Raw genomic sequence first — 21,056 nt, 5'->3', positions numbered from 1 at the left:
ACACGACTCTCGAGATTGACTCTTGATTAGGGGAGAGCAAAGTTGTCATGTTCTATGGTTGTCAGAAACTAAATCCCTTCTTGTCTAATCAGGGAAGTTAATCCTTCCTTGAACATTCGAGAAAGTTTCTAGCGAACTCTGAGCTTAGCTGGCAAACCCAAAAATTAAGTCTAGTATCGACAGTAGTAGACCTAGTTAACGTCTGGCCTAGGCCTTTACTGCTGTAGGTACTATTCCAATGCGCAGAGCCTATTGGGAAAATAGGAGCTACACTACATGGCGCCCAACGCGTTTGGAAAGGGCGATAAAACTAACGTAAGACATTTAGAGTAACTCAGTCGTGCTTTCTCACTCAGACCCCTTTTCCCAAATACTCCAAAGACGTCTGGAGTGGGTGAAAGGTTATTATATCCTCCAAAACCTCGCAGGAGGGAACTCCTATGTATGGTTTTTGGTCTAGTCAACGTTGAAGGATAAAACAGTTCCAGAATATTGTGCATCTAATCTCTGTTTCCATAAGAAACCTGATCTGCAAATAAAAATAATACCATCCTGTCAGTAAAATGGGAGACAGTGATGGAGAAAGAGAGGCAATTAGATTAGCTACTGAAATAGCAGATGCTGATGCTACCATGCAAGCAGCAGACGCGGATATAATACTCATTCCGGTCATTAAAAGGAGATCTATAACCTTAAAACTTATAGAAAATGGACTGACACCTAGAGGTGGCACAGTCATATTCGTAATTGAGGCACACGAATATCGGCAGACAGAGGTATACTATACATGGATACATTTTCCAGCAGCAAATGCTGTAACAAAGTACTTCCACTATTACAAAGTAGAGGAACCTCCTGAAACGTACACTCCTTTCGAGGAGGTGGAAGTACCACTCAAATTCCAAGAGCATTTGCTCTTATTTGATGGCGCCCTAATACATAACAATCACATTACAAGGCTCGGTCCTTTAGGAAGACCAGGAGCAACGTGGCCGGTCTTAGCCGGATACACACCACATCCAGACATCGAAAGAATTCCTGCAGCAGAGCTATTAATACAGCTAAAACAACTACTAAAAATTCATAGACAATTAGTTCAGTATGTAATGCGGACTTCAACAATTCAGCCAGCGATTAAACTTCCACAGCTGACCCCTCACCAGGGGAACACAAATAAAATTACACCACAGAACATCCAATCCTGCCTAGGTAAAGTTCCAGCTAAACGGGAACAGATACCATTCTGGTTGGCACAGAAAATTACCCAAATAGAGGCGGTGTTTCCTGACACCACCCCGCTGGAAAAACACAGGATTCTGACTATATGTCTCCCAATGGGAATCGCACCACACATTGAGGACTGTGACACTTGGGGTACAGTCTTTGCTTCCATCTACACAAAAACGCACGGTGTTCCATCCATTTCGGTAATACCAGATGTGCTAAAACAAATTCAAGATGAATACGGTCCAGAACCTGCTTTAACTCTTGGTATGAAATTACTGAAAGACTTCAAGCAGGTCTCGGCTATATTATTAGCCAACATAAAAGGTGAAGCAGCAAACGTGGCGATTCGCCAGAGGTTAAAAGAGACAGATATAGCAGACCAACCAGCTGAAATTGCCAGAATCATAGAAAAATCCTATGAAGAACTAGGCAGAGATAGTCTAGGTGGAATACCAGTAAAACCGCAACTGACTACAAGTCCAGAAAAAATGTTTTTTAATAATAATAATAATTCACCAAAAAAGAACTGGGATGGAAATAAACAATCCAATCCTAAAGAAAAGAAATTCCAGTCCAGAGGAAGGTCTCCTAGGCGAAGAGAGAAATCTCCAAAGCCGAGACAAAGGTCACCCCAGAGTGACCCCTCTGGGAATAGATATAACCTTAGAAATAGGGATAATATTAAAAAACCTGATAGATATCAAGACATTGATACACGTCCCTCTCAATCTTTTCAGAATTCCTCGCAGAAATCGGAAAGAAGAGGACGATCAGAAGAGCACGCCAAGTCCAAAGACAAGGAACCTGCTCAACTGAAAAAGAAATCACAATTTCCAAAAAAGAAGGTAGCCAGTATCAAGGTAGTTAACAATGCCGAGAATACTGAGGACACAACTGAAAAACGGAGGGTGGGCTCAGACAATGCTAGACAGCGCAGCAGAGGTGAGCATAGCTCGCAAAGTCCTTATGAATCATCTGGAGACAGTGGACACGAATGAATACCTTCAAGTGGAAACTGCAGATACCAGAGTTAGCAAGCCCCACAAAATATACGAGATAACATTACGTATAGAGGGAGATAAGACTAGGAAAATTAGGGGACTATTTTGGGATAACCTCTCCAAAGGCTATGACATCCTTCTAGCTGAAAAAGACTGGCCACCAGAGTTTGTCAGGGAGTGCCCTCATGGCGAAGAAGTAATTATGCCTGCCTTCTCGAATCAAATACCGATTCATAAAAAATATACACTTGCTAGAAATTGGGCAGTGGCCTTAGCACCTGCTTTATATAAAAATCATGTAGGATGGGATGAGGATTCTCCTCCTCACAAAGTCCAGTTAAAATCACAACCAACTGCACAAAGGCAGTACCCAATTAAGCAAGAAGCTAAAAAACAAGTAAATGAAATACTAGATCAGCTAGAATACCAAGGGGTGATTGAAACTTGCACCTCACAAATGAACAATCCTTTGTTTCCGGTCGCCAAACCAGACAACTCATATCGTCTAGTTTTGGATTACCGACACCTTAACACATGTTGCAAAACCTTTGCAGTGCAAAACTCACACAGTGCTGCACTAATGAATAACATAGTGCGCAAAAAATACAAAACAACCTTGGACATCTCCAATGGATTCTTTTGTCAAAACATAGCACCAGAGAGCAGATATTTAACAGCTTTCTCAGTAAATGGCACTCAAAAACAATTCTGTCGGTTAGCCCAGGGGTACAAGAACAGCCCGGGGGTATTCTCAGCGAGAGTAACAGAATTACTACAACTATATGATGATGAAGCATTATCTTATGTCGATGACATTTACTTAACAGATGATGACTTGGAGACTCACTTGAAAAGAGTGAACACCATAATACTTGGTTTCGCTGCAGAGGGTTACAAATTCAACTTCAAAAAGTCCAGAATTGCCCATCTGACGGTCCTATTCTTAGGATATGAGTTATCAAGTGAAGGTAAAAGCCTGGCAGACAATTTCCTAGAGAAATGTGCCGTAATCCAAGCTCCTAAAACACTAAAAAACCTACAGTCAATTTTAGGCTTCCTAAATTTCGGAAGAACATATATTGCAAATTACGCAGAAAGGGTCAAACCCCTTTATGATCTAATTAAACCAGACTTTAAAAGATCCAGTTGGACTCAAGCACACACAGAAATTTTGAGATCCTTACAAACAGACATGCTAATTAAAACAAAATTAGAAACCCGTGATAATACACGCAACCTTGTGATCCGAGTCATCCCAGGGAGATGCGGATTCACATACCTAACCTCTAATGAGGGAGATAAGGTACCAATTGCATTCAAATCACACTTGTACACAAAAGCTGAACAGAGATTCAGCAACAAAGGAAAAATTGTTCAAGCAGTTCAAACCGCAATAGCTAGAGAAAAAGACATAGCTGACGGTAGACATATCACAGTCAGAACAGCAGAATCAGCCTTTGAAGCACTAACAACACCGTGTAATTTACCAACAACAACATTGAATCCGGAATGGATACAATGGGTGAATTCAATCACAACGGACAAAGTAAACTACTCCTTTGATCCAGAACTAGAAGAATTAAAAAATCTAAAATATGAAAAGACGTATCCTCTGCCAATCGACATTCTGCCTCTACGACATTACGCCTGTGTAATCTATACAGACGGACATGCTCAACCATCCGTTTGGGGAGAACAAGCATACAACCCCACATGTGAGATTACAAAAGAAGTGTGGCGCGGAGGTAAACTAAGACCTCTATTAACAAAGACACACTCAGTAGAAACCAATTCAGAACAACAAACTGAAATATTAGCTTTGAAAATGGCGCTAGATAATGCGGATCGCGAATTCCCGACACTTATAGTGTCAGATTCATATTACTGCGTCAAATCATATAACAGCGATTTGCAGACATGGATTCAGAACGGTTACAAAGATGACACAGATGCACCAATAAAGCAGAGACTGCTCTGGGAACAAGTAGCTCTTTTGAAAAAAGAACTACCAAAGACTCACGTGACTCACTCACTGAGTCATCAACGTGATGGCGTTCACGTTGTAGGGAATTCATTGGCTGAAGCAGCCGCAGCGGCAGCCACTAAACCGGCTCCCGTAGATCGAAAAAAGCGTACATTAAAATACATTGACGGTGAAACATTGCTGGCGGTGAAAACGTCATCAAAAGGCGACTGCTCAGCGTTACCGATCAACTATCCACTCAATTATACATACATAATCGATGCAAACTCCGTCCCTTTTGCTCGAATCCCTGGAGTGGGGGATAGAGTGATTCCAAACATGGACAGGAGAAACTTGTTAATCGCAGACGCACACATGGGCGAGGGTCACAGACACCTTAAATTAAAAGATTCTCTGGAAGAATTACAATCACGGTACTGGTGGCCAGGCATAGGCCTGCACTACACTATGTTTGTAAAAAACTGCCCAAACTGCAACAGAGATCGCAGAGGGGAGAGAAGCAGTTTAATACCTCGTCGTATCAAGGCAGATAATATTACCAACAAAAAGAATGGCTTGCGATTAACATACACAGGCTAGTTCCACTTATAATGTAGATCCACAGCACTCGGCTGACGTCCGGACTGTTATACAAGATTTGCGAGTCTAAATGGCATATACGCTAAGAGCATGCTACGTTCGACCATTTTTTTTTTTCTCACTCAGGCAATCCAGCCTGGGGGGGGAAAGAATGGCCAAATGAGCACAGCCCAGCGGGAATCTTCTCACTTCCTTCCTGAGGGTATGGGATGGTGTAAAGAAAAAACCAAGGCAGAAAGCAATCTATAATGGAAAGGACATTAGGTTCGGGAGCTGGGTGGGTCAAACATCTAATAAGTGTCCAACGTAGTCTAAATAACTTGCCAAGAAATTCTCTGAAGGGATTCAGTCCGTACGAATTATTATTCGGAACTAGGATGTTGATCTCTGACCTTGATAGTCAGACTTCAGTGGTAATAGAAAAAACCTTTGATGTCAAAGACCGTTTGGCTATTTTGCAGGACTTAAACAAAACAAGAAAAGACCTGAGCAACATACAGTTGAAACAACAGCCAACGACCACTGAAGATTCACCACCTGTCCCAGCAAGACCTGTCTGGATTCCAAAAGTCGGGGATCTAGTCAGGGAGAAGATCGCGGTAAAGAAGGAATTTGGGCCTTCTTACAGAAAAGCAGTTCCTGTCTTGTCTGTCAACGGGACAAGATCAGTTGTACTACCGCCACTTGCTGGAAAAAAGGAGAACCGAGTTGTATCCATCGACCTGGTAAAACCACAACATGTGGCCAATAACAAACAGTAGGCCAAGTGGACTCCCAATAAGTAGCAGAACACCAAGGTTTGCTACCAGTACAGAGGTCCTAACAAAGAGGCTCATCACATTCGAAACGCCTAAAGAAGAACAACAAGGACTATGCAACAATGCAATAGAACTCAGACCTCTGAAAACCCAAATAAAGACATTTAGCAGAGACACACCAATCTACAATGAAGTTCCAAGTGAAAATGCAAGAAACAAAAATCCTGAACCAATTGGAACAATTGACAGAACTGCATCTGGTTACTTCATCAACTTCGATGATTCCTCTGAAGGTTTCAGCGAACAAAAGACACAGCCATCATCAAAATCCTTTAAAGACAAAGCTAAGGAACTTTTGAAACAACTGAAAGAAACATATCTGGTTACTCCATGGATTGAATTTTGGGTGGGTTTTGGTGCATTTATCCTCATACTTTGGCTCATCATGGTATTTACCTTGGGACGCTTCATTGAGGGAAAATATGCTAAAATGGACACAGCAAGTCAGAACATCAACTTGGTCCTCAAACCACACACATCTTCACACGTCGAGAAACGAGAACTTTCTTCAGAACTTTCTTCAGCCAACTTCACAGCAATTCCAATACCTGGTGGGGTAGCCTGGGACAACACTGACTATGAAATTTATGGTCCGGTCGAGATCCTGAAATATCCACACCAAATCAAGATCTCCTTGAGTGATTTTGCAAAACCAAACTCATTTGCTGATGATTGGGACTTTGAAAGTATAAACAATATGATGTCTGACTTAGTAATGTCTGCTAAATTTACAAAACATGATTATTTGCAAGGTTCTACAAATTATGATAGTATGTATTGCTATAACCATTATGGTAACCATTTCTTGCATAAATCTGCACAACCTAGAAATGTTTTAAATTATAATCAATGGGAACATTGTGCTACACCGCCAAAAGGGAGCTCTAGAACCGTTTATGACAAATATTCATATTTTTCAGGTTTTAACATAACTAATGCTGAAACATTTTATTACAAATTGTCAAACAAGACAGGGATGAAAACCATGATAACCAACACAAAATTGATATATTCAGATTCATTCTTTGAAAAAATGAATACATTTGGATTTGATTATTGGGACAAAAATGTTGATTTGAAAAGTGTTTGGGGTACAAAAGAATGGCAAGTACAGGGTATAGAAGCTTTGTTTAGAGCCTGCATGATCCCAGAACAAATGATATTTTTAAATGACACTGTTCAACAAACCACCTGTCTTGGCTTAGCCAAAATCAAAGATTTAAATAACCTGTCTATTCCAAAGCCAACAATGTTTAGCAATAGCTCTGAAACAGATGAAGAAATAGACATAAACCATATACTTAACCAAAACAGAACACATCCTGATTGGAAACAATGGTTGATCTGGCCCACAGATACAAATCACTGTCAAGATAGATTCCTGAATAAAACACAGGGTTTCAAAATGACCAGGCCAGACCCTAGATATCCCCAAAGACATCACCCAGGGATAATAACAACCTACAGTGTGGGCAAATTATGCCTTCAATGGCTACAAACTTCCACACTGCCTGAAATTAAGCAACACCTAACTTTACTTACTGATGGTGCTGACTTGCGTGATTTCATACTGGGACCACGCAAACAGCGTCAAAAGCGTTTCATAGCAGCCTCTGTATATGCAGCATACAATGAGGCCTGGAAGGTTACTCGAATTGAAACAGCAGAGAGAATACGGGAAATTGACCGTATTAATTTGGAAAAATCACTTTCTGTAGTGGACAATGGGTTAATGACTCTGTCCTCCAGAATTTTTTCATTGGACAGCATTGTGTCTTCAGCAATCGATATATTATCGCAAGACTTACTGTTATTACAACATGGACAGTCACAATTGCGTTCCATTGTACAGCTTGGCTGGACGTTACAAAATCTGCGTTCAGGCTATGTGCCTTGGCGTTTAATCAACACAACGTCACTATTCCAAATCTTTAACCTTACTGATAGACAAATCGGTATGGCGCAGAAGGGTGCTGATTATACAATCTTGAGCATTGAAAAACTAGAAAGATTACCAATGACAATGTCAGAACGACCTGTCAGTGAATGGATAATCCACGGAATCATAAATATTCCAATCTCAACCTTCAGGTTTCAATACTGCCAAAAATATATACAGGCTGGCATGTACGAGAAATTGGGAAAGGGGTACCTTAAAACAACTTGGAACCTGCCCTATTCACATGCATGTGTCAGTAACAAAGGACAGAAAGTGTTTCTTAGTGGCAACAATTGTGCTATGTCACTAAGCGGCACGCTTCTGTGTAACGGTATTAGTTTGCACGGAGCCTGTGAAGGGAATTCATACAACCTTTCATGTCACCAGCAAGGCGCACCTGCAACTGAAATAGAACCATTCTTTCAAAGACTCTATAATGGGAGTTACATTCTTATTGTAGACCGCAGATGTTGTAGTCTTATGCCCGGGACTCCTTATCTCGTCACTACGACGGCGAAGGTCAAGTGCTGTGGACGTTCTTTGTTCCCCAGCTCCTTTCCAGACAGGGAGGCAAGGGCATGGCCCGGTTTGAAAATTACTTCTATTCGAATAGATACTTTAAGCAGAATGAAAACAGTGCTTCTTCAGACGCCTACAAGGCTCACGTCATCTAAAGAAACGTATGATCTACAAGTCGCAAGGACGACTGCAGAGATACATACATTATTATCAACTAATTCCCCCGTACATTTCGCGGAAATCCTGAGCGAAATCTTAAATATTTCTGATACCACTGGGGTCTCAAAGGTATTTAAGACAGTATTTTCGATGGCATTAACACCATTCAAAGCCATACTGGGTATTTTTCCAGATTTCGTCCATTCGATTTTTGGCGGACTTCCCCTGATCCTGGGACTAATTGCAGGAATCCTATTCCTAGTCCTTATTTTCCGTTATGGCAACCCATGTCACAGATCAAACTCTCGCGACAATGGAAGATACGATCCTAGCCATTGGATACCGGGACCGGATATCAAAAATCCTGGGACTCTCCCGGCTTAGAGACCTAAACATGACTTGGTTTCTATCATTTCGACCAATGTGGCAAAGGTGTGTTTTACCTGTACTAAGGTGTCTGCTATGCGGAGAAGAATGCGTGTTAGACACCTGTCTGACGCTACAATCGGATGCGCCGGTGGATGCAGATACACTGTTGGTTCCTACCAAGGTTCACGCACTGTGCTGCCCTCAAAGGCTGCCAATTCTGATGACGGCATTCCTGGAATCTTCACCACTACGATTAAAGGGTAGTGAAGTTCGAGATGAAAGCAGCATCGAACAGGTACGACCTTCTGTCAGCAATGCAAATCAGAATGTCAATGGAGACAATCATGCACACGAATGCATGGTTACCCCTATTTCCGACTTAGTGGAACTTTCCCATGAAGCTGTTGACAGTTTTTTCGAAAGCCTGAATGATATGATGTTCTCTCCGGAACAGAAATAGAGACTTTTGAGTAAACTCGCACACGGCGTTCCCTGAATTCGGCCTTCAACTTTAAAAATAAAGTCACATGAACAATTACAATCCAGTTCACGGACAGCAACTTTTTTCAGCAAGCCCTTAAAAAATTTTTCTATATATTTTTTCCCCGGGACACTGATCTTCTGCTTAAAGTAAGAAACTATTCCTAGAGAACTAAGATTTCTATTTTAGATACTTTATATAGACTTTAGCTGCCCGCTGGTATGTTCATAAATATTTTATTATGTGATGAAATGGTCTCGACCTTCCTTTCTGTATAGCTATATTAAGAGCCATTTCATGTGTATTTCTCATATACCAAAAAGCAATAATGCATAACAATGCGTGTTTAATTTTGCATTTAATTCATAGCTTAAGTGCATACAATATATATGAACTGCAATTGTTCAGTATATTTGAAAATTTCAAAATGCATTTATGTATTTTGGGGTGGTAAGGTATACACTATACTCTATAGTATGTTGTACTATGTTATACTATGCATAGATTAGTAGATATGACCATAGTTAGCGTGGAGTGGGTGTCGTGTATTTCTATAGGTTCTGAATCGATCCCCCTATTCCTGACCCTATTCTGGTTAAACTACCTAGCTAGTTAACTAACAGTCAGGCCATGAGGCAAGAAATCCCCCATGATGCAGATACCGTTATCTGACGCAGTCACACTACGGCACAGGAACGTGTTATCTGATTAGGTCATAACGCTTGAGATCTAATTAGACAAGCGACATTCCTCCAGCCCCTGATAAGGCATACGACGTTCTCATAACAAATCAAACCTATGACAACCTGGATAATCCGTGCGGCCATTGTTTTGATTTCACAGAGAACTTTAGTAAAGAATGTGCTAACGAGCAAGTCGTATGACATCTTTATTGACGTACCTATGTCCATCCTTACGTCAATCCCGGCACCTTTAAGGTATAAATATTGCCGACCTTGCCCTATGCAAACACACGCGTGGTGACAAGACGGAGCAGCCATACTTGCCGAAGCCGAGAGCAGAAGCAGACCCCGCTGGCAGCAGCCCCGCCTTCCTGACGCGCTGAGAGACGCGCTGCTATCTCAAGCCGAGAGACCCAGCACCGGCGCTTCCGGGTAGCCCTCGCAGGCAGCCTGGAATATCGAGAGCAGAGAAAGAGATACCATTCCTCATTCATCCTAAATTCCAGGTACAGAACTGAATAACCCCTCACAGAGAATTCTTTAGTTATTCACTTGGCAAAAACAAACTTAACTTAAACTGTAACTTTCTATTCCCGCCCACGCATTAGACTTAGGTCAGGTACACGGGGTAGGCGTATTTAGAAACACCAGTTGAGTACGTTTAGTCAAATGTATATGTGTATGTAAATATATTTTAATCATTTTAAACATCATATGGCTCAGAAACCATATCAATGTTTTTACAGTATTATTTTATACTATTGCTTCTAATGTATGCACTTTACTTAACTATAAGTATTGCAATAATATCGATCCATTTCTCTTGTACGAGAAAAGAGACTGATCAATAAATAACATCTTTTATTGAACACGCCCGTCTCTTCCTTTTCTCTACATTCTGATGAGACTAAGAATGCACGTACTGACTGAGTAAAATAATTGCCTTGTGCTCACACGACTCTCGAGATTGACTCTTGATTAGGGGAGAGCAAAGTTGTCATGTTCTATGGTTGTCAGAAACTAAATCCCTTCTTGTCTAATCAGGGAAGTTAATCCTTCCTTGAACATTCGAGAAAGTTTCTAGCGAACTCTGAGCTTAGCTGGCAAACCCAAAAATTAAGTCTAGTATCGACAGTAGTAGACCTAGTTAACGTCTGGCCTAGGCCTTTACTGCTGTAGGTACTATTCCAATGCGCAGAGCCTATTGGGAAAATAGGAGCTACACTACAGGGTCTCTGCGTCAGGTTTTCTCGAGTGCTCTGCAGTTCTTCTTGGAGCTCTTGAGTTCGTCGTTAAACCATGGGGCTTTCTTGCTGCCGGGTCTGCTCGGCGGGGTCTTCAGAGGGGCGAGGTCGTCTGCGCAGTCGCTGATCCACTTCGTGAGGTTGGTGGCCGCTTGGCTGGGGTTCGTTGTGCTGGTGGGAGGGTTCTTGCTCAGGGAAGTAGCGAGCTGGTCGGCAGTGATCTTGTTCCAGCTTCTGCGTGCAGCCTGTTGCTGGTGATGGTGGACCGTGGTCCTTCTGAAGCTGAAGTGGACGCAGCTGTGGTCCGTCCAGTGGAGTCCGGTGGCGTGGCTGAAGGCGATGTCCTTGTTGGATGAGAAGACCGGGTCGAGTGTGTGTCCGGCGTAGTGGGTGGGGGTGGTCACCAGTTGCTTGAGTCCGAGGTTGGCGAGGTTGTCCAGCAGGGTGGTGGTGTTGCGGTCGTTGTTGTTCTCCAGGTGGAAGTTGAGGTCCCCGAGGAGGATGTAGTCAGCGGAGGAGAGGGCGTGCGGGCTGACGAAGTCGGCGATGTCCTCGCTGAATTGTGTGCGTGGTCCCGGGGATCTGTAGATGAGGGTGCCTCTGAGGGTGGTCTTGGGGTTGATGTGGATCTGGAAGTGCAGGTGCTCGGCGGGTTTGAGGTTTTCGTCGGTGTTGGTCGTGATGCGGATGGTGTTCCTGTGGATGATGGTGATGCCTCCTCCAGTCTGGTTGATGCGGTCCCTCCGGATGATCTTGTAGCCGTCCGGGATGGCGATGGCGATGTCGGGCGCTGAGGAGGCGTTCATCCAGGTTTCCGTGAGGAAGGCGACGTCTGGGGCTGTGGTGTCGAGCAGGTTCCAGAGCTCGACGGCGTGTCTGTGGACGGAGCGGGTGTTGAGCAGGATGCACTTGAGGTGGTTGCTGCTGGAGTTCGGCTTGGTTGGTGCTGGTGTGGTGCAGGTCCGGATGCAGGTGAACTTGCAGGATTGGCAGCTGAAGGGTCCGTGGGTGCGTCTCGGGGTGGCTCGGTAGCAGCCTGGGATTCTACCGGCGTTGAGTGCGTTGAGTTCGGTTGCGTCGTAGGTCCGGCGGGTAGGCTGGTGACTGCGGGAGCCAGGGGTCCTGGCACTGGGCGCGGTCCAGGCGCAGACGGGGCACAGACGGGCTTACCTTTGGCGCACCTTCGGCGCTCAATCGGTGCTCTCGCTGCGCGCTTCCGCTGCGTGGTCGCTCAGGGGGCGTCATAAGAAGGGAGCCGGGAGGGAGGGTTCGCTGGGAGGCGGGAGCGTGGGAGCCAATCGGCTCACAGGGGGGCGGGGCCGCAGGCAGGCAGCGGCGGGAAATCTGTGTGGAGCTTGGCGGGCGGCCCTGCGGCGGCTGGGGCGCCGGGAACGGCGTCGGCGAGCAGGCACTGGCAGCAGGTAAGGCTCAGAAGCAGGGGGAGTGAGGAGCGTGGGGGCGACCAGGCCGGAGGCGCAGTGGTCGCTCCCGAGAAGGATGCAAGGTCCCCTTAAGAAGGGAGCCGGGAGGGAGGGTTCGGTGGGAGGCGGGAGCGTGGGAGCCAATCGGCTCTCAGGGGGGCGGGGCCGCAGGCAGCGGCGGGAAATCTGTGCGGAGCTTGGCAGGCGGCCCTGCGGCGGCTGGGGCGCCGGGAACGGCATTGGCGAGCAGGCACTGGCAGCAGGTAAGGCTCAGAAGCAGAGGGAGTAAGGAGCGTGGGGGCGACCAGGCCGGAGGCGCAGTGGTCGCTCAGAGAAGGAAGCAAGGTCCCCTTAAGAAGGGAGCCGGGAGGGAGGGTTCGCTGGGAGGCGGGAGCGTGGGAGCCAATTGGCTCGCGGGAACGGCGTCGGCGAGCAGGCACTGGCAGCAGGTAAGGCTCAGAAGCAGGGGGAGTGAGGAGCGTGGGGGCGACCAGGCCGGATGCTAAAGTGCATATGCTCTCCCTATTGTTAAATTGATGTATTGATTAGTGACTCCATGATTGAGTTATTTGATTTACTTGTCAGACCCTAGTACAGTGCACCCTGTGTGCCCAGGCATTGTAAATCAAATGCTGCTGGTGGGCTTGCAGCACTGGTTGTGCCACCCACAGGAGCCGCCTTTAAAAGTGTGTCTCAGGTCTGCCATAGCAGAGCCTGAAGGCAGTCTGTGACTGCAATGTTGACTTGGCAAGTGCACCCACTTGCCAGTCCCTAAACCTTCCCTTTTATACATATTAGTCACCCCTAAGGTAGGCCCAAGGGCAGGGTGCATTGTGTGTAAAAGGTAGGACATGCCCTGATGTGTGTGGCATGTCCTGATTGTGAAATACACCCATTTTCGTTTTTCACTTTTGCAAGGCTACCTGTTCCCCATAGGGCAGAATAGGCAGTTTGATTATAACACCTTATAATCCTAACTGACTCATTAAACATGGTTGAAATTTGAGTTTAGTATGCCTGAACTCAGAATGATAAAATACATATTTTAGTGAAGTTGGTTTTAATATTCTGTGTTTGAAAATACCACTTTTAGAAAGTAGGTATTTTCTTGCCTAACTGTCCAAGCCTGCCTCTTCTAGGTTGTGTATTCCATGTCTGGTTTGGGTTTGTGAGTGACAGGGGCTGGGGAAATCCAGGAGACAGAGTGAGTCAAGCCAGGGCTGAATAGACATATCTACATGTAGAGTGGTGGGAGGAGTAGCACCTCTGTCTGAATAGGACTGTGCCTGCCTTCCACAATGATGGCTCCACTTCCTGTGGTGCGTCTGATATCCATGGCCCCCACTGTCAAAAGAAAGAAGGAGTCCTGTAAACAAAGTGCTCCAGGACTGCACAGAACTGGTTTGGACTTGGTACAGACACTCTCTGCCTTCAGAGACAACGGATTTTGGTGTATAAACACTGGGGCCCAGACCCCAAGACTTTAGATCACTTCTGGGAATCAAGACTAAGCTAAGCATGGGCGGATTTTGCGTATTGGCAATCCGCGGATCTGCGTATTTGCGTATTTGCGTATTGCGACAATACGCAAAATCCGCGGATCCCAGCGTATTTTTTTTTGCGTGTTCGCACGGGTTTCTGCAAGTTCGCGAGGGTTTTATTGTACAAAACGCTCGCGAACGTGCAGAAACCCGTGCGAACACAATGTGGCTACTCATGGCCAAACGGACGGGCTTCCATGCGAGTGGGCATGCCTCTTGTGTGTATAAAAGGTCAGAGGCCAATCAGAGCAGAAGATGAAGATGCAGAGACTCCTGGTCACAGGGACAGCACAGGGATTGTGCTGCACATGCCTCTTGTGTGTATAAAAGGTCAGAGGCCGATCAGAGCAGCAGATGAAGATACAGAGACTCCTGCTCACAGGGACAGCACAGGGATTGTGCTCGTGAAAGTCAAGGATGCAAAGGCCTCTCTATCCAGCATCACAGCTGACTTTCGACGGTAGATTGGGTAAAGAAGGCACATTGCCCAGCCTCGACGGCGCTCTCGATTGTTTCTGGGCTGATGAATGAGTCACTGCATTTGGGCTTCAACAAGTTCCAGGGACCATGTGTGTACTGTTTCCAATGGCGCCAGCAAACTGCCAGCGCCGTTGAAAAATAGTTACAAAGTTAGCTGCACCTGCTCTGTGCAAGCTAACTTTGTAACTATTTTACAACGGCGCTGGCAGCTTGCTGGCGCCATTACATGAGTGGGTGGGGGGAATCCGTTACATCCGCGGATTTTGTCGGATTTTTGGGAAAATACGTAAAATACACGGATTGCGTATTCACCAAAAATCCGAAAAATCCGTGGACGTAACGGATTTGCCGCCCATGCTTAATCAAGACGACCCTTTGCCAAGGAGAAGAACCAAGGAAGCTGAAGGAGGAGACTGCCCCTGTGCTGTGCTGTTGGGGCTGGCCTGCAGGTGTTACTTTATTTGCCAAGGAAAGGAGGAGAACTCTGTGTGTACTTTTGCAATCTTGAAGAAGAATCTCCATGGGCTTGAACTGAGCTTGCCTCTTGCCTGAGGTTTCAGGGATACAAGACTTCACCACAAGCTCCCCTGAATTCCCTTGCTGTAGAATTCTGCCTGCAGATAGGTGCCTACTGTTGTTAGGGCCCCCTGCGAAGGCCGCGAGTCACTGGGAGCTGGAAGCGCAACGCAACGAGGAGAAGCGTGTCACCGCCACATCAGTTGCCATCGCATCACCAAAGAAGCATGCCGCCGCTGCCACTTTTCGCCGTCGCATCATCGACGAAGCGCGTTGCATCACCGGTGAAGTGCGTTGCCGCTGCAGAGGTCGCCAGTGCATAACCGGAGAAGCGTGTCGCAGGGCCTGTTGCAGCTCAGAAGTTACCCAGGTCGCCGCATGGCCGTCGGGCGTGCACGCATGGTATCCAACGTTGTCGCAACACATAAAGACGCCATTTTCTTGCATCGCACCAGATCGTCGCATCGCTCTGGACCACAGTAAGAAACCAACGCATCACCTCCTCTCCAGTAAGGAACCGACGCATCACCTCCCCTGCGTTGCAGTAAGGAACCGACGCATCACCTCCCCCGAAGCAAGGAACCAACGCATCACCTTCCCTGTAACACTTTTGTCTGTATTGTGTGACGCATTTACCATCTACATTGAACTAAGCAATTTTCTACCATTTTAGAGACTATTTTTGATTGTAGTATTGTGGATTTTCATAATTTTGTCCTGTGTTTCAGGCTTTTATTGTGTCTCAGTTTCAACAGCCACAGCCAACACGTGTTTCGTCACTAAAGGGGCGTGATCCCGCGACTTCCTCAAGACTATATCCTTCAAATGTCGAAATTTCAAATGTGGTGATACTTCCAAACCACATTTGGGATCCGATCTACGCGGAGTGTCCCAGTTATCAGTCAATTGTAAACGTCTCCTTATCGATTCAAGTCCTGGTTTCTTTGTGTGTGTAATATTCGGACCTCATGCCGCTCCAGTTCAATACCGAGTCTGGTATCAAGCTGATACACAAGACGTCGAAAATAAAACCTGAAAATAAGAACCAAAAGGAATTGTTCATATTTATGTTGTATGATGATAAGATAACAATGTGTTCTTAATCATAATAGGGAAACCCATCTTACTACTTGACGTGTGCTGGGGACTGAAGTAGATTGCAACCAGATGATGCCCCGAAATGGGTCCCAGATTGCTTAGTTCCAGTCCAGGGAGGACCTGGCTTGGCAGTTTGGCTGGACTGTTCCCATGAGGCGCAACAGGGTCAAGACTGATTTGCATATGGCTATCTAAACTGGGTTAATGTTTGGTTTGCCCTGCATTCCGTCCATCATCTACGTGTCTTTTGCAGTTGATATATATGGCCCCTAGCAATGGCAAAAAGTGGCATTTGAAAGTGGTTGGGCATACGGGCAGATAAACAATTTTGACTGATTGATTAGATTGATATATAGAGTATTGTTTTTGAACCTTCATAGCTTCAGAGGCATTTTAAATGCAATTTATGTAGGGACGCCCACACGCAATTAGCTGGGGTTTATGCAGTTGACAATTCTTTAATTTTATATTTGGGGTTTTTTGTAAGATGGGATCAGAGGCCTGCTGCTGAACTGGCTCCCTTGTGCTATGGGGCATTTCAAGATTTCTTGTGAAGTGTTGGTTTGACAGAATTGAGCGGGAATACATATAAATCACAGGTGCAAGTTCAGGCAAATTCCCACTGACATTTGGACAGGCTCACTTGTGCAAATGTTCCTTTTTCATCTGTCAACTTGTCAGCCAGGATAAAGCCAGTATCGAGTTGCACTGGCGCAATTTGTATAATCTGGAAATGTCAGTGCAAAATCACCGTGACACAAGGGCAATTTATGTAATCTGGAAAGGCTACCGCACGAGTGCACTCCTGCCATCGATGTGACACAGGGCTATTTGGTTTAATATTTAGCTGATGCAAACACAATTACGAATATAATACATTAATAAATGTGGCATTATCATTCAGTATCTGGTACGCTACTGTTGAATCTGCCTATATCGTATGGCATAAGGTGACTCTTACTCCATACTCCAGTATGACAAGGCATCAGAGCAGGACCTGCTTTAGCGCTGGTGGCGCCCGGTGCGACAATCACTTTTGGCGCCTCCTAGTGCCCATGACCGCCTCCTCTGATTTTCCCACTACCACAGGGGAAAAGTCCTCCTCATCTTTCCTAACATAATATATAGCTAAAAACAGCACCCCTGCTGAGATCAGCGCCCCCCTCCACAGGTCAGTGCCCAGTGCGGCCGCACCAGTCGCACTGCACTAAAGCCGGCCTTGCATCTGGGACATAGAGTAAGAAACAGAGTGAGAGCTGAGGCTCAGAGGCTTGGAGACAGAGGTGCTCAGAGACTAAGAAGGGCCTCGGAGAGAGACGCACGGCGACAGACAGTGAGGCTCAGAGAGGGAAGCTAAGGGACAGTAAGAGGCCAAGGCTCAGAGCCAGAGAGGAGGCCTCTCAGAGAGTGATGGCCATGGACTCAGAGTAAGGAATTGAGAGGGTAAGGCTCAGAGACAGACAAGGAGCAGCATAGACTGGAAGCGGTCAGTGCTGAGACATTTGGACAACAGCATTCTGAGACAGAGAGGAGTGCAAAGAGAAACTGTGAGAGGCTTAGAGACAGCCAAAGAGACCTGGTGAGATACTGAAGCTTAGAGACAGGCAGCATAGACGGAGTGGGAGGTGCTGACGCACAAAGACGGAGAGACGAATCAGAACTTCCTGGAGAGGCCTTGGGAGAGGCTCAGAGATGGCCACAGAAACATAGAGGAAGAGTGAGGGGCCGATACAGAGAGGAAGATGCTGAGACAGATGAAGAGACACAGAGGGGCCTCAGAGACAGAGACAGCTGGGGAGAGTGTGTGTGTGAGAGACAGAGAGAGAGGTTCATAACTAGGCTCAGAGGAAGACCGTGATCTCAAAGAAGACGAATTTTATATGTAATAAAATAAAAATAGAGCAAATGCCACATCTAATGGTAGAGATTTTATACTCAGTGCCCTCCAGACAGTTACCAGGAGTACTTTTAACGAGAGCAAGTAAAAATTTCACAATAATTATCTCCATGTAACGGCAACATGATTACTGTCATGAGTTACTTTGAGAACCAGGTCCCATGCACTTTAGTATGTGGTCTGACATCAGGTGAAGGTCGTGGTGTTTGGACACCATGAGGGCTGTAGGCACCACAACCCTCCCCCTCCTCGCTTCTCATCAGTCCTCTAACACTGTAGTATGCTAATTAAAAGTGTACAAAATGTGCTGGTAGGTGAACGTGTTGTCGCTAGAAAGAAGAAATTTCAACACCAGCAAATCAAACACTGTAAACCCTGTAGGATGCACCGGCATGACTGAATCGATGCGGACCGAAAAGTCCCCAGAGCAGTATAGTTGTGTGGGCCCAGTAGTCTTTTTAGGTCTCGCCTACGCAGCACGCATGCTCTGCTTAGGAAAAAGACCTTTAGAAATCGATTCAGTTTTACAGTCAAAAACATGCACGCATTGCATTGTTTTGAATGGCAACACGTGCACGTTTGGCGATTCCCTTGTGGGAGCGAGCTTTCAAACCATCTGTTTGTAATTAATAGATGGTTCCTGCTCTCTCCTGCATAGGAAACGGCTTGGAGACAGAGCTTCCGGCTCAGAGGTGGGGATTTAGCCGTGGCTGAAATTTCCACCTCTGCGCCGGAAGCTCCGCCTCCAAACTGCAAGCTCCGCCTGCGGGCCGGAAGCTCCGCCTCCGGGGTGCAAGCTCTGCCCCCAAGCCGGAAGCTCCGCCTTCGGGCCGGAATTTACGGCCCGAGTTCGGACTTAAAGTTAGTAGTCTTAAATCTATTCTGTGAATACCAAAAGTAGTAAGTTCATTCTGTGAATCCCGAAAGTAGTAAGTTCACTCTCTGAATCCCGAAAGTAGTAACTGCATTCTGTGAATACCAAATAGTAGTAAGTTTAGGATTTAGTCTTAAGTTCATTCTGTGAATCGGGCCCAGTGCCATGAAAAGCAAAAATAAGTCATTACTATTAACCATACCTGTTAAAGTCGAGGGTGTTGCCTCCTTACCTGGGAGATATTCAACTTTATGTATTCCAGTCTCTAGGAATTAGGACTGGGCGTTTGTGCTTCCCGCTTATACATGGGCCAGGATTTGCAAAGAAGTCACTTTTGTGACGCAGTACAAGTCTGACCTGTGCACAAGCACCTTTATAAAGTATGTCAGATTGCTGCCCTGCTTTACAGCACTTTATCACATGAGTGCCCATTCAACACCTTAGTAAACGTGGGTCTTAATTTTATGAACTGACACAAGGCCATGCAATGACTAGCCTCAGGGGATTCATGTGAAGTTGAGACAGCATAATTTGCACAGCAGGCTTTATATGCAATCAATCAATCAATCAGAGCATTTATATAGCGCACTACTCACCCGGAGGGTCTCAAGGCGCTGGGGGGGGCTAAGGGGGGGTCCGCTACTGCTCGAACAGCCAGGTCTTGAGCTGCTTCCTGAAGGCGAGGTGGTCCTGGGTCAGGCGGAGGTAGGTCGGAAGGGAGTTCCAAGTCTTGGCAGCCAGGTAGGAGAAGGACCTTCCTCCTGTGGTGGCTCTTCGGATGCGGGGGACGGCGGCGAGGGCGTGGCTGGTCGAACGAAGCTGGCGTTTGGGAGCGTAGAAGTTGAGGCGGCTGTTGAGGTATCCTGGTCCTTGGTTGTGTAGGGCTTTGTGTGCGTGGGTGAGGAGCCGGAAGGTGATTCTCTTGTTGACCGGGAGCCAGTGCAGGTCTCTCAGGTGTCCGGAGATGTGGCTGCGGCGGGGGATGTCCAGGATGAGTCGTGCTGAGGTGTTCTGGATCCGCTGGAGTCTCTTCTGGAGTTTGGCGGTGGTTCCGGCGTAGAGGGAGTTGCCGTAGTCCAGACGGCTGGTGACGAGGGCCTGGGTGACCGTCTTCCTGGTCTCGGTGGGGATCCATCGGAAGATCTTACGTAGCATGCGCAGGATGTTGAAGCATAACGAGGAGACGGCGTTGACTTGTCTGGTCATGGAGAGGGAGGAGTCCAGGATGAAGCCCAGGTTGCGTGCGTGGTCTGTTGGTTTGGGTGCGCTGCCCAGGGCGGGGGGCCACCAGGAGTCATCCCAGGCGGAGGGTGAGGATCCCAGGATGAGGACTTCCGTCTTGTCCGAGTTCAGTTTCAGTCGGCTGTTCGACATCCATTTGGCTACGTCTGTAATCCCTTCGTGCAGGTTGGCTCTGGCGGTGGCGGGGTCGTTAGTGAGGGAGAGGATCAGCTGGGTGTCGTCGGCGTAGGAGATGATGTTCAGGTTGTGCTGGCGTGCGATGGCTGCGAGGGGGCTCATGTAGACGTTGAAGAGTGTTGGGCTGAGCGAGGAGCCTTGAGGAACGCCGCAGATGACTTCGGTGGCTTCCGATCTGAACGGGGGGAGGCGGACTCTCTGTGTCCTTCCGGCGAGGAAGGAGGTGATCCACTCCAGTGCCTTCTTCTGGATGCCGACGTTGCTGAGGCGCTGTACTAGGGTACGGTGGCAGACAGTGTCGAAGGCCGCGGAGAGGTCCAGGAGGATGAGGGCCGCTGTTTCTCCGTTGTCGAGCAGGGCTCGGATGTCATCGGTGGCTGTGATCAGGGCGGTCTCGGTGCTGTGGTTGGCCCGGAAGCCAGACTGCGAGGGGTCGAAGGAACCGTTCGTCTCGAGGAAGGCGGCCAGTTGCTTGTTGACGGTCTTCTCGATGACTTTGGCCGGAAACGGGAGCAGCGAGTAGCGGTAGTTCTTGAGGTCGGTTGGGTCTGCTGATGGCTTCTTGAGTAGGGCGCTGAGTTCAGCGTGCTTCCAGCTCTCTGGGAAGGTGGCGATGCCGAAGGAGGTGTTGATGATGTCCCGCAGGTGGGGTGCGATGACAGCGTCGGCCTTGTTGAAGACGTGGTGAGGGCAGGGGTCTGTCGGAGATCCGGAGTGGATGGAGTTCATCGTGCGGATGGTGTCTTCGGTGCTGATCGGGGTCCAGGTGCAGAGGGTGGTGGTGGGGGGAGGTGGTTCGGTCGTGGC

The 21,056-nt window shown here is 46.8% G+C and overlaps 1 protein-coding gene across 1 annotated transcript in view; it reads left to right on the top strand.

Annotated features, from left to right (window-relative positions):
• The window catches only part of LOC144828000 (fibrocystin-L-like), a 1,506,874-nt gene that overhangs the window by 1,101,664 nt on the left and 384,154 nt on the right, over window positions 1-21,056 (top strand). The gene's annotated exons all lie outside the window — the stretch shown is intronic.

This window comes from Lissotriton helveticus, chromosome 4_1 (assembly GCF_964261635.1).
Source record: "Lissotriton helveticus chromosome 4_1, aLisHel1.1, whole genome shotgun sequence".
NCBI lineage: Eukaryota > Metazoa > Chordata > Amphibia > Caudata > Salamandridae > Lissotriton > Lissotriton helveticus.
The sequence above is the reverse complement of the archived record's forward strand: the minus strand, read 5'-3'. Positions and strand labels throughout refer to the sequence as shown.